The 6969-nt window shown below is 38.3% G+C and overlaps 1 pseudogene; it reads left to right on the plus strand.

The window, feature by feature from the left end:
- The first annotated feature begins 417 nt into the window (after positions 1–417).
- On the plus strand, positions 418–860 carry LOC112863282 (small ribosomal subunit protein eS17 pseudogene; annotated as a pseudogene).
- The last annotated feature ends 6109 nt before the right edge of the window (positions 861–6969 follow it).

Raw genomic sequence — 6969 nt, forward strand, 5'->3', positions numbered from 1 at the left:
TGACATAAGTGTATCTCAAATTCTCAGTGCAGTGCTTGCTGCATGCTGGATATTTTTATCATTATCATCATTATTTTATGTTGTAGTATATTTAGAATTCTTATTGATGATTTAATAACTATTTAGTCAGTCAGCATGGTTCAATCCAAAGCTTTGATTTAGTTCTCAAATAATATTTTTGCTGTCACACATGTTACTCTTTTAATTAAAGTGTTTCTTCCACAATTATTAAGAAGAGAATCATGTAAGAACGCCAAGAACAGTTACATCGGAACAGCTCTGTTCTTGTCCAAACATACCACATCCTACTCCAGTATCTGTATGAAGTGAAACATGCTTGTGCTGACCCTTTCATGACTTTTAAAACATTTCAGTAATTTACCTCTATTCCAAACCCCTCGTAACCACTTTCCTTTTATGAGGCCCTGCCAACATGGCTGTGTTTGCTCTAAAACTGTGAAGAAAGTGGCCCGGTCATCACTGAGAGAGAGGTACTGCACACTCCCGAGCAGTAACTGCCGCGCCAACCAGCACACGTGTGAGGAGATCGCCATTATTTCCACCCGGCGAGAAGCTTCTCAGCAAGGGCGCAGGCTGTGTCACACGCCTGATGAGGCCGTTGCAGAGAGGCCCCGTGAGAGGTATCTCAGTCAAGCTGCAGGAGGAGGAGCGGGAAAGGAGAGATAATTATGATCCTGAGGTCTCGGCCCTGGATCAGGAGATCACTGAAGTAGATCCTGACACTAAGGAAATGTTGAAACCCTCGGGCTTTGCCATTCTGTCCAAACTGCAGGTCACCCAGCCTCCAGTTGGGATGAATTTCAAAACCCTCCATGGAGTCATTTGAATCTTTCAGCTGTGCGGTAATATCTTCAGTAAACCTTGGACAATAACAACAATAACAAGAGAAATTGGAATAGAGTCCCCTATTATTCTAAAATAATTTCCACCTATAATATTTACATATTATACATTATAGCTATTTTAGGGGATTTCGCTGTACACATTTCATGTATATGTTATATAGAAAAAATATCATTTTGACAATTTCCTATTCTTAGGTTGTTGCTTAGCAGTGAAGATGCCATGTTTCTTTCTGTTATTTTTGTTACATGAATAATTTTAAAAGATGCAGTGCTTTATAATGGATTTGAAGAAATTATTGCCCTCAAGAATTCTACTATATTATTAATATGTTACTCGATAGGTACTTTTTGAACATTCTTACTAAAATAGGCAATATTGTTTCCTCTATCATTTTCCTCTGTCTCTTTGCACTTGTTTCATAAGAAAATCTGAGGATGTGAATAAACTGTCTTAAAAATAAAATCTATTTTCAAAGTAAGACAGAAATAAACATAAACAAAATTTTTTTTTTTCAACGTTTATTTATTTTTGGGACAGAGAGAGACAGAGCATGAACGGGGGAGGGGCAGGGAGAGGGGGAGACACAGAATCGGAAACAGGCTCCAGGCTCTGAGCCATCAGCCCAGAGCCTGACGCGGGGCTCGAACTCCCGGACCGCGAGATCGTGACCTGGCTGAAGTCGGACGCTTAACCGACTGCGCCACCCAGGCGCCCCAAACATAAACAAATTTAAGATGATTTTGTAATTATATCATAATAAGGTTCTAACTCTACTAGTCCAGCTGTTAGAAAGATACATATTTATCTGATGTGTTTATAATATATGTAATATATGTTTATATTATGAAGATAGTATAAAATATTCAGGGCAGGGGAATTTTCTGAGTTTTTCTGACTTTAAAAAAAAATTTTTTTTTTCAACGTTTATTTATTTTTGGGACAGAGAGAGACAGAGCATGAACGGGGGAGGGGCAGAGAGACAGGGAGACACAGAATCGGAAACAGGCTCCAGGTTCTGAGCCATCAGCCCAGAGCCTGACGCGGGGCTTGAACTCACGGACCGCGAGATCGTGACCTGGCTGAAGTCAGACGCTTAACCGACTGCGCCACCCAGGCGCCCCAGTTTTTCTGAGTTTAAAAGTAATGTAAGAACTCCCAAAGAAGAGTGTCAGTAGATTTTCATCATAAAATACCACAACTTCTCAGTATAAGAAAACCACAAATAAATTAAATAGCTATGGATCAAAATATTAAAATAAATTAAACTATGTTTAATTTAACTGTGTTTAGTTAAATGCCTCAGATGAATAGATAAGAAAATAGTAATGTGATAATAGATAAGTAAGCACACTTTGAACTGACAATTCAGAAAAGAAAAATAATGATATTAGCCACAAATATTCAAAACCCATTGAACAAGAAGCAGCTGATAAAATTACATTTTAACAGAAAGTTTTCATTTCTAATTCTCTAATACAATCATATAGAGAAGCCGTGAACCCTGGGGTTCAAGATATATTTGTACATTTTTGTGGTCACATCTTAGGAGCTCTTTAAAAATTTAGACTGTGCGACATAACAAAATCTAACTTTTTCTCCTCTATGTGTGCCCGTTGCCCTTTATGATCCTTTCATGCTCTGCTTTTCAGTGGTGTCCTTAAGAAGGTCTTATTCTTGGATTTCAGTGTAACCTTACCATCTCTGCTATTAATTAACCTTTCTTCCTCTGAACTGGTTACACATTCAGTGTGCATGTTTGTCTTTCTTTGTTCTATTGAGCTGTCTGTGAAATGCAGCAGAGGAACCAAGGCTCTCTCAGCAAAAGGGCACCAACTCTTTTTACAGCCTTCCTCCTTGGTTCATGGATTCTCAGCGGTCAGTTTGAGACCGTAATTGTGTTCGTATGTCACCACAGACTATTCTCAGGGGCCTGCCCTCAATTTCTTATACCCTTACAGAATTCTAAATACCATTTCCAGTCCCTTTATCATTTAAGTTTTCAACTAAACAACTTCAAGATACAATTCTCAGGAGAGAACTGGGCTTGGGGGGTTTGGGGGGGGGGAGTGTAGTTGAAAACTATCTTCTGTTGTGTGTGTATTCATATAACCAGTGGTCAAACTGCAGAAATGTATCTGTCCTTCCATAACATATTTCTGAAAGAAGGGGAAAGTGACACAGATAACTCACAAACCCAGCAAGTCTCATTAAAATGGATGTTACAGGGTTTGGTTACTGTTTTTCAATCAGAGTAACCACAGTGGCACTTGATTATTTAGTGCATACTAAAAGAGGCTTAACTTTCTACAGAAAAACATCACTGTTGCCATTTGTCTAAAAAGTACTGCTGTGTTCTGGTTAATTAGTTTTAAAGAAACAATCATGGTATTTAAATATAGGAGGTTCTTAAAAGTGATACGGATCAAGTTTTCTTCTAAACATAATTTGGGTAACAGATAAAGGATCAGCCTTATACTTATTTCATATGACATTGGGTCAAGGCAACTATGTCTTCAAACTACATTTATAGCACCTACATGGAAGAATGATCAAATTGACTTGACCAGGCAAACCTGACATTAGGAACAAATAAGGCAACTTTGTTTATAGCAGCTTCTCCATCAGTTAGACAATGGGAGTCCTGGAAGTTATGTTCATGCTTTAATGGAAAACAGAACAATGGATGAGAATTTGACTCTAAAAGACTCTTCAGAGATGGAAGACCCTTAACCACTCAGTAAGCAAACTGGTGGCAGCAGGTATCAACGCCTGTAACATTAACCTTCAGAATGGACTCCTGACAGTCATGGATCATTCTCCGATATGCGATTTCAAAGTCAGCATCTGAGTTCCTTGGAGGAATTTAGTAATGTGGCTTTCTACCTCAAAGAGCCTGTAGAAACTTTCTGACCAGAAGATGAGTTACTGAACAAGCATTAGGGAACTTTAGCTTATGCTGAAAGACAGACCATAATTGAGTTGATATTCTTGGCCTGAGTCCATTTGAGAGGTCTTTTAATGAGACCTAAAGGCTGGGATTTTCAAAATAATGACAGCAAAAACAAGCAATCAAAATAGGCTGTTTTTTTTTCCCCCTTAAGGAAGATTTATAGCAATTCGCCAAAACTATACTTTGTTGAGAAGTTTGTTGTTGTTGTTATTGTTGTTGCCTTTTTTTCTTTTCCTATAAGTCAGTCAAGTGTTTCTCTGCTGAGAGGTTGACTATGTGGGTGGACCACTCTACTCTTGTTTTTGTTACCTCTGACTTCTGATCTCTGAATTGCAATCCCAAGTCTGACTTGATTTTCAGAGTGCCAGCAAGAAAAGACATCAGAAATTGATGGAGTAAACTGACATACAGATTTTTCTTACTTTAGGGTTCTATCAGTTTTATTCTGAGTCACTGTGTTACATATTTCTTCAAAAATAGAGTGCTACTCTTCACAATCTGTTCTGGCCATGCAGTTTATGGCAATCTTGACATATGATACAAATAGACCTCAAAAAATTAGGAAGTCAGGATGGAAGTGACCATAAAGTTAAATAAATCAAGAAAGGAAAATTGGGGATTGGTATCTGGAAGCTTGGAGGTTGCCTCAATTACAGAGACAAACATGCCTGCAAGGGATTGAGGAGTTCATTTTATATGTCTCAGTAAACATGATCAATCATCTTCCCATCAAATACAGCCATTCTCTTTCAAGGCTAGGAACCAGGGCCACTTCCATGGTTATAAGTGGATACTTGTTGGAAAAGAGAAGTGGCAAAATGGGTATGCTGTTATATTGCACCTAGAAGAGAGATGCAGCTATCTATACACACACAACAAATAATAAGAAATCTCAATTCTCATGTTATTTGAATTATTTGAGGGGCGCCTGGGTGGCTCAGTCAGTTGAGCGTCCGACTTCAGCTCAGGTCACGATCTCGCGGTCCGCGAGTTCGAGCCCCACGTCGTGCTCTGGGCTGATGGCTCAGAGCCTGGAGCCTGCCTCTGATTCTGTGTCTCCCTCTCTCTCTGACCCTCCCCCGTTCATGCTGTGTCTCTCTCTGTCTCAAAAATAAATAAACGTTAAAAAAAATTAAAAAAAAAAAGAAAAATGAATTATTTGAGAACATAAGAAAAGTTTTACAACTTTTCAACTTATTTTAAGGCAGTAATCAAATACATAAAAATATCCAAATTTAAAAATCCCAGGGAAATAAATCCTAAATAAAGTATACACAAATATAATTTACCAGTGTTTGAAAGAAAAATACATCATGACAAAAGTAACCGTTAACCCTGAAAAAGCAATGCGTATTTAATATCATTAGATTTATTTTTATCAGTTAACATGTCAATAGTTGTCAAAAATCTGTGATACATTGAATTAAATCATATATTTATTTTAAAATATAAAAAATCTCAGTATGTTAGAACTAATATACCTTCATTGGAGATAACTGTTCTTAGAGGAGAATTAAGAAATGTATCAATGATTGACAAATGTGTAAATAGTTTCATGTAGGTGAGCTATTGCACTAATTGTACAATGTAGGGTAAATAACCCAATAAAATGTAGTATATACTCCATGCTGTAAGAAAATAACATTTTTACTGGCAGGGATACACACACACATACATACATACATACATACATACATACATACATACATACATACAAACACACACACAGAATTGCTTCTCAGAAGACAGGGTTGTCATATTTACATATCTACTCCTATTCCTCTGCCTAAGAACAATTAAAACTCTAGAAATACATTATCTACAAATACTAATAATAATAAAGAACATTCTGAAAGGTGAAGGAAGAAAGACAGATAGGCTAGGGACCTTGGGATCTGAGAATGACACGATGATGAGTTTCCTGGGTTTTCTTTTTGTCTCATATATCCCAAATTTGGAATTGGAAAATACAGAAACCTAGAAATAACAAGACGTGCAGGCAAAAATAAAAGTTCCAACAAATGCCCGCTCTTTCCAACCAGAAGACCAGGAAAATGGCTATATAGCAAGACAGAAACTTTTATATAATGAGTACTCTATTGTAGAATAAACCATGGCACCACCTCCAACCCAGCAAGCAAAAGCAGAGTGAGGAGCCTGGATTTTTACTGTCTCTAGGTTGTAGCAAGGTGCACAAACTCCTCACCCATACCACAGAAGAGTGGTGTCAGAGAAACCTGAGTCAGGACCCAAAGCATTCATTTCTTCTAGGTTCTCCTAGGTAACAAGGACCCCATATGGTATTATTAATGGAGACTATATGGCAAGCCTGGAGTAATGAAGCATTGTTCCTCCTCTGCTCCTCCTGGGAAAGCATTAGGGGAGGGCTCTTGGAGAGTCAAACTTTCACTCTCAGCAGCAGCAACAAGAACATCCTCCCTAACTTTGTGTAAATGGAAGGCATGTAAGATGCAGAAAAAAAGGCAGACCTTACTTCACCCAGATCGGGAGATATTAGTAGAGGCCTAGCAGGGACTGAGAACTACCATCTCACAGTAATGACTAACTCTTGACCATGGGTTATCAACAGAACTCAACTGGGGAACCTGGACTTGTACTCTCTTCTGGCCATAATGATGTGTTACTTTGCCCTTTCCTTGCTAGAGCAGTGTCAGAACAAGCCAGCTAAAACTGGTTTAAATGAGATCCAGAGTTTCATAATCTCAAAATGTCTAGGTTTCTGTATCAAACTGTTAACTCTACCAAGAATCGGAAAGATCTCAATCTGAATAAATAAGACAAGCAAGGGGTGCCTGGGTGGTTCAGTCAGTTAAGTGTCAGACTCTTGATTTTGGCTCAGGTCATGGTTTCATGGTTGTGAGATCGAGCCCCGTGTTGGGCTACACTAGATGTGGAGCCTGCTTAAGATTCTCTCTCTCCCTCTCTCTCTCTCTCTCTCTCTCTCTCCCTCCCTCCCTCCTTCTCCCTCTCTCTGTCTCTCTTTCTCTCTCTCTCTCAAAAAAAAAAAAAAAAAAAAGATGGTCAATAGATGCCAACGCTAAAATAACAGAGATGTTGGAATTATCTGACAAAGACTTTAAAGCAATCATCACAACAACGTTTAAATGAGCAATTATGAACATATTTGAAGC

This window comes from Puma concolor, chromosome B4, assembly GCF_028749965.1.
Source record: "Puma concolor isolate L17-30 chromosome B4, mPumCon1.1.hap2, whole genome shotgun sequence".
Taxonomy (NCBI): domain Eukaryota; kingdom Metazoa; phylum Chordata; class Mammalia; order Carnivora; family Felidae; genus Puma; species Puma concolor.